The sequence below is a fragment of the Sapajus apella genome, unplaced genomic scaffold (genome assembly GCF_009761245.1).
Source record: "Sapajus apella isolate SASKATOON/1434 unplaced genomic scaffold, GSC_monkey_1.0 scaffold8, whole genome shotgun sequence".
Lineage (NCBI taxonomy): Eukaryota > Metazoa > Chordata > Mammalia > Primates > Cebidae > Sapajus > Sapajus apella.
The window spans coordinates 14855319-14869970 of record NW_022436948.1 but is presented as its reverse complement, the minus strand read 5'-3'; the positions used below and the strand labels follow the sequence as shown (position 1 = coordinate 14869970).

The 14652-nt window shown below is 37.9% G+C and overlaps 1 non-coding gene across 1 annotated transcript; it reads right to left on the bottom strand.

The window, feature by feature from the left end:
• Positions 1 to 12618: 12618 nt before the first annotated feature.
• LOC116551071 lies at positions 12619 to 12783 on the bottom strand. Its single transcript, XR_004268698.1, has one exon. It is a non-coding gene; the product is annotated as a U1 spliceosomal RNA (small nuclear RNA).
• Between the last annotated feature and the right edge of the window lie 1869 nt (positions 12784 to 14652).

Below are 14652 nucleotides of genomic sequence, written 5' to 3'. Positions count from 1 at the left end.
AGGGTTTCACTGTGTTGGTCAGAATGGCCTCTATCTCTTGACTCACGATCCGCCCACCTCAATCTCCCAAAGTGCTAGGATTACAGGCATGAGCCACCGTGCCCAGCCAGATTTTATATTTTTAGTACATTGAATACAGAGTAGGATTAGTATGATAGAAATAAGTCTATAAAATGAAAAGAAAGCTTCAAAAATCCCAAATGCAAAGGTTAAAAAAAATGATTTAAAAAATAAGAGCAGTTGGTTTCTATTTTCACTTGGAGGTAAATCAACCACAACAGAATAGAGATGATAGTAAAATAAAATACACTAACTTTTGAAATACTGGCTTCAGTATTTTCAAAACAAAAACATTTGCTTATTGTGTTAAAAAGTCTAAAACATTAACGGTAGGCTCACGCACCTGTAAGAGTTATGCAAGAATAGAAATATGTGAATCACTGTAGTTAAAAGACAATCAAGACTTTGGGGATTGTGGCAAACAGAACACATATCCTATCTAAAGGCCCCCCAAAATAAAAATTTTAAACAAATTTGCAAGTCAAAAAGCATGTGTATTAGCTACGCTGGGCTCTCTTCCAGCTGGTAACCTGTGGCCAACAAATTAACTTATCTTGATTTAAATACCTTTATTGTTTTCTCTTTCTTATATATACATTTATATAGATTGTTATATATATATATATATATGCGCACATATGTGTGTATATGTATATATAAATAACAAAACAAATGAAAATATTGCATTTGAGAAGAGAAAGCAAGGCATTTTAATTTAATGATTTATTGTAGAAAATAATAAATATATACATACATGTATAGATTTATATACACACAAATAATATATATAACCATGCCTACTTCTCAAAAGGTGTGAGTTATTCAATTAATTTCAAAAAATGTATACACGTATAATAAGGCTCCTAAAATACAGTTTGGAAGCGAGAGCCACATGCCATAGAAGGTGATGGCACATCTCGAAACCAGTTAAATGGATAACACTTAAGCATAGCGCTGAGCTTCCAGACAGGCTCCTTGTAACTGGACTTAAGTTTTGGAATCACAGAGGCAAAGTCTGAAAAGATGTGTGGAATCCAATCAGATAGCACTTTATGATTTATCAGTTGTGGTCTGGCCAAAAAAGTGGAATATGAAAAGAGTTCAGAAAAGGTTTGACTTTAAATAAATTAACTGTATTCACTTCAGTGGTAAATCAAAAGATGAGAGATTGCAGACCCAATCATACCAATAAGAAATTAGCAATAGTAATAAACACTGAATACCATGCTGGTTCCAAAACCCTTTCCATCTGAAGTGAATAGACTTAAAGTCCCCAGTGTCACAGAGACTATCAAAGGGTTTCGTGACCCCAGACCTAAAAGAATTCAGGTAGTTAGCTGACCTATTACACTCTGACCCATTGACCATGAAATTTGTAGCTAAGATTTTGACAGGAACAGAATAGAAACCTTCCACATCAAAATCTCCAGTAGGCCTTCAAAAGTAAGCCAGCTAAGTGTTGATTCAAAGACAATTGATTTTAGATATCTTTTCTTGGGAGCGTCAACCTCCACATTAAAAAAAAAAAAAAAAAAAGGCAAACTTAAGTCTGACTAATACTCTGGCCCACATGAAAAGACAAGACAAGGCTCCATTTGTCTTTCTTGGGCCTCAGCAGAAGTCACAGCCATTTCCATTCCTTACCATGACAGTTTGGGGCAGGATCAGATAGTGTGAGACTCCACCCCGTGCCTAATCAGATGGTGGCAAGAGCCCAAAATGGGCAGACACTCACCGAAATATTTGAAATGTCACAGAGAGCCTGGATGAGTGACTGTGGTCGCAATTAAAAACACTCCTCCAAAATTTTAGTCCAAGACTCCCCATCACATATTTCAGACTCTATTCATCAAAACTGAACACACCTCGAAAACAAAATCTGCTAAATGAAGTCATTTATTTTAAAATGAAAATATGTGATCATCTTGTTGACTTTGGTGACATCATTATACTTATTTAAGAAGTAGAGCAAAAATAAAGAAGGGAGCATGTTCAGAATATCCTTCCAGAAAAGTGAACTCAATAGTCAACGTCAACGGAGCTCAGTCTCAAGTAAATACGATCTGGAATTTTGACAGCTACAGATGGTGACTATTGCATTGGAAAGACCAAGACAACAATTTGTCATTAGCTAAGAAATGATTGTCGAAACCTAGGAAAGCAAAATAATTGTATAAATCTGCATAAATCTGTAATCCCTGATTTCTAAAGTGTGGGGATTGGTTGATGCTGCGGGCTCAAGTTCAGCTAAATCTTCAGGCTTCAGTAACTGCCACATTCCCAACCAGAGCCAAATCCCCTTGACTTAGCACTGCTATCCTTTCTGTTTCCTCTGGTGCCACAATTCACTCAGCCAAGGTCCCCGCCACTGGAGCTAAAGCTGCCAAACCCAAAACTATAGCCCAAGGAAGAACAGTTGAAAGCCTGCAAAGTCAAAATGGCCAGGCCTATATGCATCCCCAGAGAGAAAACCCAAGATGAGAGCCAAAGAGAGAATGGCACCATTGAAGCAGGAATGCTCCCAGAAGATGAGGTTTGGCTCATTGAGTCAGGGTTTGTAAATGAGGTTTATCGAGCAAAAAAGTTGCCAGAGCTTGATGTCTCTTCTCACAGGCACTGGAGGATCAGGCTTCACCCAGAGCCGTTCTTTCTCAATACCCGCATCCATTTATTTGGAAGATTGTTCTGTTTAAAGACAGGCAAATACGTGTAGGTATGTATGCATATACAAAGTGAGTTTATATGACTACACAGCATGCTAGTGTTCCAATCACTGACGGTAAATAAGAAATGTCCCCTTTACGGCAAAGTAGGCCAAGCACAGTGGCTCATGTCTGTAATCCCAGAACTTTGGGAGGCAGAGGCAGGTGGATCGTCTAAGGTCAGGAGTTCAAGACCAGCCTGGTCAACATGGTGACACCCTGTCTCTACTAAAAATATAAAAAATAGGTGTAGTGGCATGTGCCTGCAATCCCAGCTATTTGGGAGGCTGAGGAAGGAGTTCAATCACTTGAACCCAGGAGGCGGAGGTTGCAATGAGCCAAGATCGTGCCACTGCACTAGAGCCTGGGCGACAGAGTGAGACTCTGCCTCAAAAAAATAAGAAAAATAAATAAAATAAATAAAAGACAATGTATAATGGCTGGATGGGGCATAAAGGCCTTCTAGGAGCTTGTCATGCTCCGATTTCCTAATCTGATTTCCTGATTTATGCAGATTTACACAATTGTTTTGTGGCACGTACACTTTGAAAAATTGATTGTGTTTCCATACTCATGTACTTTCTTTTTACTTTCTTTTTATATTTCAATGAAATTTGCATTTAAAAAGTCAATGGGCAGGTACAAAACTGCAATCCATTTCTCAATGGAGTAATTGTGGTGAATCAAGTGCATTCTTACTCATTAACTCCTATTAGCATTTATTTAATATGTTTGGCATATATCTCCCTGTACTTAAGTCTTCTCCTATAACTAATGGTTTCAAATTAACATCTGACTGCAATATTTGTCAAAATGACTCCCAAGTGCATATGTTTTTTATCTATAAAGGTCAGATACCACCGCACATTGCACAAAGAATAAACAATATATCAAGGTGATTGAGAGTTTGGGCTCTGAAACCAGGCTGCCTGGGTTGAATCCAACTCCCTCACTACTTTGTTGGTGTATTTGAGAAAATTTATCCTCTTTGTAATTTTTTAATTTGCCTAGTAGTAATAATAATAGTGCTACTTCCTAAGTTAGGATCATTGTGAGGATTATTTTTATTAATTCATAAAAGCTCTTAGAACAGTGCCAGCTCATGGTATGTTTTAACTGTTACTTCAAAAGGTGGAAGTTTATTTTCTCTCATACAGCGATAGGCAAGGTTGGTAGACAGCTCTACCATCCTCAATACATAGATTCCACATGGGGATCTGAGTCAGCTGCTTCTAACTTTTGCCACATCGTAGCAGACAAGAAAGTTGCCAAGAGGAACACAAAACCAGCTCTTTTAAGAATTAAAGTGGGTGGGAGGAGGGTGAGGATTGAAAACCAACCCATCTTGTACTATGCTGAGGGCTTTGCTCATGGGACTTCTCAGTTTTCATAACTACAAGAGCCAATCCCTCATAATAAACCTCTCTTTGTATATTTATACTATACCTACGTTTGTATTATAATGGTCTGTTTCTCTGAAGAATACTCACTGTATAGAAATTGGTGCTGAGAAATTGGTGTTGCTATATAACAAATACCTAAAAATGTGGAAGCAGCTTTGGAACTGAGTAGGGATAAAGTCTGGAAGAGTTCGAGGTCCATTCTAGACAAAGTCTACATTGCTGTTGTGAGTGGACAAAACACAAACGGCTCTCACAAACAACAATCAACACAGAAGACCTTTTTTTTTTTTTTTTTTTTGAGACAGAGTTTTGTTCCTGTTGCCCAGACTGGAGTGCAATGGCGCGATCTCAGCTCACCACACCCTTTGCCTGCCTCCCAGGTTCAAGCGATTCTCCTGCCTCAGCCTCCAAAGCACCTGAGATTACAAGCACGTGCCACCATGCCAGACTAATTTTGTATTTTTAGTAGAGAGGGGTTTTCTCCATGTTGGTCAGGCTGGTCTTGAGCTCCCAACTTCAGGTGATCCGCCCACCTCGGCCTCCCAAAATGCTGGGATTACAGGCATGAGCTACTGCTCCCAACTAACACAGAGGACTTCTATTACCAAATGTGTGGGGATCTCCTCCAACCAACAAGAAAGCAATCAGTTTTTCAGTTTTTCAGTGGACACCAGCTGAGTATCCTCCAGTTCAGTTCATACTGTCTACCTGGAGATAGTGTCAGATCCCACAAGACCATCTCAGTCCCACAAGTCCATCTTCTACTTCCAACACCAGCTGCAAGCTCCAAGTTATTTTCCCTGTGGTACTGACCAACCAGCTATACATTGAAGTTCCCACAATTCCCTCCTTGGATTTAGTTAATATGCTAGGGCAGCTCACAGAACTCACAGATACGCTTACGTTTACTGATTTATTACAAAGGATACAGATGAAGAGATCCATAGGGCAAGTTGTAGGGGAAGGAGTGCATAGCTTTCATGCCCTCCTCAGGCACTCTACCCTCCAGGAACTTCACATGTTCAGCTGTTCAGAAGTTCTCTATACCACAACCTCTTGGGCCTTTCCTGGAAACTTCGTTGGATAGGCATGATTGAAGTACAAACAATCATGTAGAAACGTGACTGGACTGGTACTAACAGAGTGAGTGAGAAATCCAGCAAGGCCTGTCTGCTCATATTTTCATTGGCTTTTCCTCTTTGTGAAGCATTCCTCCCTGCAGGGTATGAGGCCAGACACTTACTGAAATTCGGGTCTTACGACCTACAATCAGACAAGGTAGGTCAGAGAATTGTCGCTATGGCCAGTTCCAAGATAGAAAAATGGGTAAAGATTAGAGTATATTTTTAGTTTCTATGGCCTGCCTTGGGGAAAAATAATAAGGGCTATTGGAGTTATGAGCCAGGAAACATGAACAAAAACTATGTCTATATAAAATCACAGCTGTGAATGGACCTCTAAAGCAATTATGGTGACTTGGGAATAAAATAGGAGAGATGCAGAAAAACTTCAATCTTCTTAGATGATATATAAATAATCTTGAAGGGAATGTTGGTAGAAATGTGGATGATAGAAGCTATTTGAGGAGATCTCAGATGAAAATGAGCACGTTATTGGACAATGTAGAAATGATGATCCTTGTTATAAAACAGCAAATAATTTGACTGAATTTGTTCATGTTCTAGTGTTTTGTGAAAGGCAGAACATGTGAGCAATGAATTGGATATTTATTTGATGCTATTTCTAAACAAAGTGTTAAAAGCACAGCTTGAAGTCTCCTGACTGGCTATAGTAAAATATGGGAAGAGAGAAGTTTTCTAAAGATGGAATTGTTAAGCAAAAAAGGAAGCAGGTCTCAAAGATTTGAAAAACTCTCAACCTATCCGTATTGCAAAAGAAAAATGAGAAAGTGTATTCAAGAGAGAACCCTTAGTGTTGTCTAAGGGTGTGGCCAAGAGTTAGTTGGACAAAGAGATTAATATGGGTGTAAACCATGAACTTAATAAGCCATTACAGCTGGAAGCCAGCTTAAGCTGAAGAGGAAGAAGATGGAAAGAAATGAAAGAAGGCTGTCAGACTTCTTGGATTTTACAGGCCAGAAAGATAGAGTCATTCGGCTGAGAATGTGCACTATTCTTAAAGAAAAAGGGAGCATGACCACAAAGATGATTCAGGATCATCAGGGCTGCCTTCTCATTTTCAAAATGGGGAACCATTGACTTGTTTTCAACAGGCCAGATGGCCTCTGCCTGAAGCCATGGGGACAGGGCCATTTAAAGCCATTTTTGTGAGGGGCCAGCCAGACCTGTGTGCATGGGACCTCCCAGCAGAGCCCTAGGGCTGCAAACTCTACCAGGTAGAGTTGGAGGTAAGGGGTCAGGACTTCCACACAGTGGGTCCAGAAGGTGGAATCACTGACTCAGTAGGTCTAGAAGGCAGCACTCTTCCCCAGTGGGCCTGAAGCAGACAGCATCAAGCCAAAGAGGATTATTCTCAAGCCTTGAGATTTTGTGCCATTTTCCTTGTAGTTCGGACTTACATAGGACTTTTTAACCCTTTTTTCTTTTTCTATTTCTCCTTTCTGGAATGGAAATGTCTGTCCTGTGCCTATCTCACCACTATATTTTGGAAGCACACACCTTATTTGGTCTTGAGTCTTGCCCATATCTGACTTAGATGATGTTCAGATGAGTTGTTGGCTTTTAGAATTTTGAGTTGATAATGGACCAAGGTAAGACTTTTGGGACTGTTAGGACAGAATTAATTTATTTTGCATGCAAGAAAGGCATGAATTTGGGGTGAGGAGGGGTAGATTACTACACTAAATCTTTGTGTCTCTCCAAAATTCATATGCTGAAATCCTAACCTCCAATGTGATGGTATTAGGAGGTGGGATCTTTGAGAGGTAATTAGGTCATGAAGGTGGAGCTCCCGTAAATGAGATTAGTGCCCTTATAAAAAAGACTGCAGAAAGTTTCCTTGCCACTTTCCACCATGTGAGGATACAGTGAGATGTACCATCTATGACCAGGAAGCAGACCCTCACCAGACACCAAATCTGCTGGTGCCTTGATCTTGGACCTCTCATCCCATACAAGTATGAGTAATAAATTTTTGTTGTTTATGAGACACCTAGTCTGTGGTATTGTTATAGCAACCCAAAAGGACTAAAACAGTCTCTCAGAAAGGTTTAAATCCATTCCATCCATGAAACAAAAGGAGGATGTTATTAAAAGAGGAAGCCATAAAATAAAATTTTAAAACTCTTAAAAATAAATGATTTTTAAAATTCAAAACTTCAGTAAAAGATAGGAAAGATAAAATCAGATGATTTTTCCATATATTACAACAAAAATATAAAGGAATAGAAAACGTAAAAGAAATGAGAAACAAGTAGGATTATTCTCAGAGATCCAAAATATAAACAATCAGTTTTTGAAAACAGGTAATGATTGGATGCACCTTACCAAAGAAATAATAGAAGAGAATTTTCTATAAATGAAGGGAAGAAAATCAGGAAAAAAGGAATATTCCAGAATATTCTGGAAGGCTGGAAGACACAGTGTCTTAGTTCATTTTATGTTGCAATCAGAATATTCTAATTAAAATGATCCATTGTGTATCCAGAATGGTGACTAAAGATAGATTTATATCTACTGTTTCAGTCGTCTACTGTTGTATAACAAATCACCCATAGTCAGTGGCATAAAACTACAACTACCTTATTATAATCATGAATTTTGTGGATCAGGAATTCATGCAAAAGACAGTGAGGATGGTTTTACTCTTTTCCATGATGTCTGGGCTCTAAACTGGTTAGACTTGAATGTCTGGGAGTGATCCAAACAGCTAGAGAGTAGAATCCTCTTGTGGCTTCTCCACTCATGTTTCTGGCACTTGCTCTGGGCTTATCTTAAAGACTAAGTTTAGCTCAAGGCTGTCAATCTGATCACCTACACATGGCTTCCACACAGGGCCTTGGCTTTTTACAATAAGGCAGCTAGGCTCTGAGAACAATATGTAACTTCCAGAGAGCAAGAGTTTCACAAGAACCAGGTGGAAGGGACAAGATCTTTCATGACTTCACCTCAGAAGTCACCTAGTGTCACTTCCTATAAACTTTATTTGTTGAGGCAGCCTTTGACTTTATTTGTGACAAGCAGTCACAAGTCCAGATTCTATAGGAAAGAATATAAACTCCACCTCTCAATAAGAGAAGTATCAAAGAACTTGGGGGTCACGTTTTAAAACTGCAACTCCTACATACATCACTATGAAATTTCATAACACCAAGGATAAAAAGAAGATCCAGCACTTCCAGGAAAGAAAAGAGAAAAATGAGCACAAAGGAGAGTCTGCTATTGCAAACAACTAATATTGAAAACAACAACAACAACAACAGCAACTAAAGACATAGGAGTAAAACTGTCTATAAAGTGGTAGAAAATTATTTTCAACCTCATATTCTCTACCTAGTCCATCACTCAAGTTTGAGAATAATAACACATTCTCAGATGCAACCATCCAAAATTCAGACAACTTACACTCTACACATTCTTAAGGATTTACCATGAGAATTGCTCCAACAAAACAAAGGATTTAACCAAAGGCTGGAAGACACAGTGTCTTAGTTCATTTTATGTTGCTGTAACAGAATGCCATAGACTGGGAAACTTACAAAGAAAGGAGATGTATTTGGCTCGTGGTTCTGGAGGCTGGGAAGTCAAAGGTTGAGGCTGTACATCTGGCGAGTGACTTCGTGCTGCCTCAGATGTAGCGAAAGGTGTCACATGGTAAAAGAGGGCATGAGAGGCTGAAAGTTCATGAGATAAACAGAGAAAACAGGAGCTGAACTTTTATCAGGAGCCCACTCCAGTGATAACTAAATGTGGCCCAACACAAATTATAAACTTTCTTAAAACATTATGAGATCTCTTTTGTAATTTTTTTAACTCATCAACTATCATTAGTGTTAGTGTATTTTATGTATGGCCCAAGAAAATGTTTCTTCTTCCAGTGTGGCCCTGGAAAGCCAAAAGATTGAACATCTCTGCCCTAAACCTTTTCTCATAAAATTACTGCTTTAAAAACAGCACAGGGAAACAGATTTGAGCTTCACACTCCTATCTCCTTGTTGAGTCGACATACAATATAAAGCTTGTTTTTTCTCCAAAAATCCAGTGTCATAGCACTGGCTTCTAGTGCATTGGACAGCAAGCTCCTTTTGCTCTGTAATAGTAGAGTCTGGAAAGAATGTGGCCTTACCAGTGAGCACTGTCATCCCTGTTCATGTAACAATCACTATAATAAACAACGGTCTGCATGATGTAGCTTAGCTTTTAAAAAAGAATAAGATGATGTCTTTACTTTATAAAACTATATCCATGACATAGGAAGACCAACAGATGTTTTTCTTTTTCTCTTCCAGAGCACATAGGGTCACACAGATGTGGGAAGATGAAGCAGGAATAGGAGGAGTTTACAGTAGGAATATGTTGGCCAGAGTGGTAGTGCCGTTGGTGAGAACAGTCACAGAAACACCAGGAAACATGAAGGGCATGCACATTCTCCATGACTTCTCCTTCAGAAGGTTCAGGGCATGTTTTATCTTCAGATGAGCTTATTTCACTCTTTGTGTCAACAGAGACCACAACTAACTTGTTAAAAACTTTCTCTTATGAGGCTTAAAGTGCTTTTCTAACTAAAATGTTCATTTTTATATCTCAAATGCTTGTTCTTGTTTTTAGTATTCGAGGATTCCTCAAGGAAATTGAGATTGCTTTCTGGCCCTTATTCTTTAAATGCTTGTCATCTTTGCTGGTATCTCCTCCTAACCTTCACCTTTCCAGGGAGAAAATCCACAATTTTTTTCTTCTTCTTCTTCAGAAGCTAGCTTTCTCCTTGAATCATTTAGTTACACTTCATGTTTACCTCCTGTTACATCTTAAAATCCAGTGATAACCAGGGTCATTATGACGATTAAAGGGGCTAATATTTGTGAAGTGTGTAAATCAGAACCTGGTATGTAGTAAGTGCTAAGTGTCTGGATTTCATATATCATATATATATAATAAATATATATACACACATATATACTCAAAAAAAAAAATCCAGTGATACCTGTAAATAATTGTTCAAAAGCCTAAACAAAAACAAAGCCAAACTAACATAATGTCTTCTTCCAGAGGCATGTGAATAAATACTCCAGTTGGTGATGTGATGTGGCTTTAGTGTGATTGACGGAGGGAAAGATTCACTTGGACCACACCTCCTTAACCTGTTCCTGGCCTACCTTCTTTAATCACACACTCCTCACTAAGATCAGGATAAAACGTGAAATATCAATACGAGGACCATATTTGTGAATGGCTAGAAGCTGTTCTTCATCTCTCCACCTCTAGGCAAATTTTCACTATGTTTCAGCAGGAAAAAAAAAATAATAGAATTAAACAGAAGAGAAATGTATTGAATCAAAATAAATTAAGGGTGTGTTGTAAAGTTAAAATTTATATTTTATAATGCATACTTGAAAGTGTTGCATTAATAGAAATAGGTTAGTAAATTCAGAAGGCTTTCCATCTTTTAGGAAGACCTAGGAAATCCTGGTTTCATTCTTGTGAATGAAGAAAATATTAACTTTTGATGAAGTGGAGCAAAGGCAACATCCCATATTAAGCTTACGATAGTAAGAAAATTTGGTGGTTACTTAAGCACATTGATTTACTACCTCTACGTTGGGAAAGAGATTGAAAAAAAAAAAGTTGGGATAAGTTTGTGAAGTAGGATCATGAACATGGATTGTAAATTTAAAAGATTGAAGTGAATCAGCAAGATCTAGAATTTCAAAGTAGCCTGTGTAAGTAAATAAAATAATCATGAGCACACACTTCCCCTCTATTCAACCTGGTATCATTTTTTTGCGTGGAAAAAAACCCAGAGTGGACATAAAAGAACTCATTCTTTCAGAGCTTTATAAATTGACTTGGGTTGTGAATGGCGTGCTTGCTTGTTACCATAATTGTACTTTGCGTCCCTTAATGCCACCAGAGAGGACCAAGTCCACTGAGGGATCAGCACAGATGGAAGAAGTTCTAACTGACATTGCAACGTGTTTGAGCTCACAATGTGTATCACATTAATAGCTAGTGTGCTGAGCTAATACAATCTTGTACTATCCCAATAGCAATTCAATGTCAAGTTTTGGCTTTCATCTGTGCTGAGCCCAGAGATAATCTTAAGAGTATTACTGTACTATATTTTTTCTAATGATTAGGTTGCTAAGCCATATGGTTTTAAATGGATTCTATTTTTCAGTTCAATATAGTTACATTTTTAAAAAAGAAAATTTCTTCTCGGTTTCTAGAGTTGTAAAAAAGTAGTTAAATAATTCAACTCTTTTGACAGAAAGTTAAACAGTCCTACTTCTTTATGTGCAATGTAATTATGGTTGAAATAACAATTACATTAAAAGAACCAAATGCTAAACTTTCCATAAGTGGTCCTTGCAATTTGCTTGTTTAATTGGTTTTTTGTAAGTACAGTGCTCTCAGCTGTTCCAAGGTTATACATGATGTTTAACCTTAGATGTAATGTTTTCCAAACAAATCAGACAAGAATGATCAAGGGAGATGGAGTACGTAATAGCAGGCCCAACAATACAGATCCAAATCCTAACCCCCAGCTCTCATGAATGTGGCCCTATTTGGAAATAATAGCGTCTTTTCAGATGTGGCTAAGGATTTTGAGATCATCCTGGATTTAGGATAAGCCCTAAATCCAATGATGTGTATCTTCACAAAAGACAGAAAGAGAAGAGACAAAGAGACACAAGGCAAGGCCGTGTGAAGACAGAGGCAGAGATTGGAGTGATGCTGTCACAAGCCAGAGACCACCTAAAGCCCCCAAAAGATGAAAGAGGCATGGAAGGTGTCTTCCCTAGACCCTTCCAAGGGAGAGTGGCTCTGTCTACACTTTGATTTCAGAATTCTGTCCCCACCACGGCAAGAGAATAAATTTTGTTGTTTTAAGCCATGCAGTCAGTAGTGATTTGTTACAGCAGACCTAGGAAACTCATACAGAAGGCACCATGGAAATACAACATCTCAATGCCACTTTGGAGAATGGGAGGAAACTCAGAAGGAAAGGGACCTAGAAAGGATGCTTATGTATGAAAACCCAGGGCATTCATAGAGAAATTTCTATTTTGAATGAATTATCCTGTTCCTACACACAAATGGTCACATATAGACTGGAAAAGTAATTGTGGCCTGGTAGAGCCTTGATGGTCAGCCTTGAAATACGTATACAATACTTTGTTGAGCAATAGTAGTACTTTACAGATCTGTTTTGTTTCACAGTTTACAAAAAATCTTCACATATTATCTCATTTAAATCCCACAGCAAACTTATGAATTAGACAGCAAGAGTATTACTATATAATTTCTTTTTTTTTTTAGGGGAAAGCATGAAACACAGTCCCCCACTACCACAAATTATGCAGTTGAGCTTCCCGCATTTGGGAAAATCGCAGGGGTCAGCACATCCGGACCACAATGGATAAGCCTCACCCTGGAAAAATCACCTTCATGATCATGGTATCTCCCCTGCCAGGTAAGTATTTCTATGTAAATGTTATACATAGAAATGGATTCACCTCTAGTTGTTAAGTAACCTGCTCAGGGTTGCACAGCTCATAATTGGCTCTCAAGAATATAAATTTTTCACTTGAAGTCCAATATTCTGTTCACTACATCTTGATGATTTTAGGAAACGACAATGACCTTAAAAAGTATGATTATGAGATCACAATGGTGCAGTAAGAACATTAATTTGGATAAGAGGTTATAATTAGACAACCCTATTAGCCAGCTCTTATAATAGTCAGGTATGAAAGGATCAAGGTGTAGGTCAAGCTGGTGTCAATGCAGGTACATAAGGACACATGCGGAAAATGCTGATGAGAAAGCCTCAACCTATGTTAAACAGTGTCCACTGTGCCTTACCAATTTTGTCTTTTGTTCCTACATCCTCTCCTACTTTGGATTTTCTATAAACATTAATTGTATTCCTGTATACCGAGATATGAGATATATTATGTTTTTGCTGGCTTCTCCATTTAGCATAACTTTCTGGATACTTTGGTACATCTTTTTTTCTATAAAAGAACTAGCAACAACTGCTAGCCTCATCTCTGCATCAGGTAGGATTTATTCTACATGAAATCTAACAAAAAAATGCCAGAATTAAAATTGGTTAGATACACACACACACACACACACACACACGCACGCACAAACACACACACACTTGATCACCTAAACCTATTGTACTCATATGAGTTCAGATAAAATTCTCTGATGACATAAATCACTTACATTGAAAGAGACTATAAGAAATTGTTATTGGTTTGGCAGATCAGGGGAGCAAATAGACTGAGATTGAGCCCCAAAATCGGAAAAACTCTTTCTTATACAATTAAAATTTTAAAATAGCAAGATTGGATACACCTTGATAACTAAAAGAAAATAGTTAAGCTAACATAGCTACATTTTAACAAAAATTAACCATGTCAGATTGAGTATATATACCTCAATGCATGACTTCAGAGAATGTGTTTCACTAGACTCTGGTCCTTCAAGATATTCTAGGGAGAAAAAATGTTTGGGATTTATTCCAAGGTACATTTTACACTGAGGCAGTCACAATGTACATCAGCACATTGAGACTGAAATAGAACATACAAGAAAGAAACCAGCTTAACTTTCCTTCACTCAGCATTTTTCACATATATTTCACCTGGAATTTTTTTGATGCGGGGGATCAAAGAGAAAGGAGGAGTATCTCTTTTTTATCAAAAAAGAAGGATTTCTTAAATCCTTCTTTGGGTGTATATGCTGCACTATTCCAACATGAATTTTTCTGTGGGTTAATTGATAGGTTTGATTAAACACACAGATTTATGTGGAGATTGTCTCCACATAAATCCACGGAATTAGAGCTCCATATAATGCTGCTCCAATATGTTTAGTCAACGTGCCTGCTGTGGAATAGCTATTTTCCTTTGTGCAAGTGGCAGTAGTTAGGGGCAAAATATGAAACAATTCAAATAAATGACAAGATGGGCCAACCTTGTCAACTGAACTGGTGTCATTATTTTTGTCAAGAAATATAAGATTACACACAGAAACTGAGAAAGCAAAAAGAAAAGAGAAAAAAAGAAGAGAAAAAGTGTTGATATTTTTTAAAAAGTATTTGGGAAACGAGTTTTATCTTTCAGTATTATGCAAACTATGCTCTGGATGAAAAACATCTGGGTTCTTCACACTGAAGAACAAAACACATGAAACAATATTGCAGAAATATAGATCTCAAGGTACAGGCAAAGAAGATTGTGACGATTCCAAATCTACTTGCAAACTCTTCCATAGCTGCTGATTTCAAAAGTAAGTGCCATGACCACTCAACACAATACAACATGTTCTCTAGTC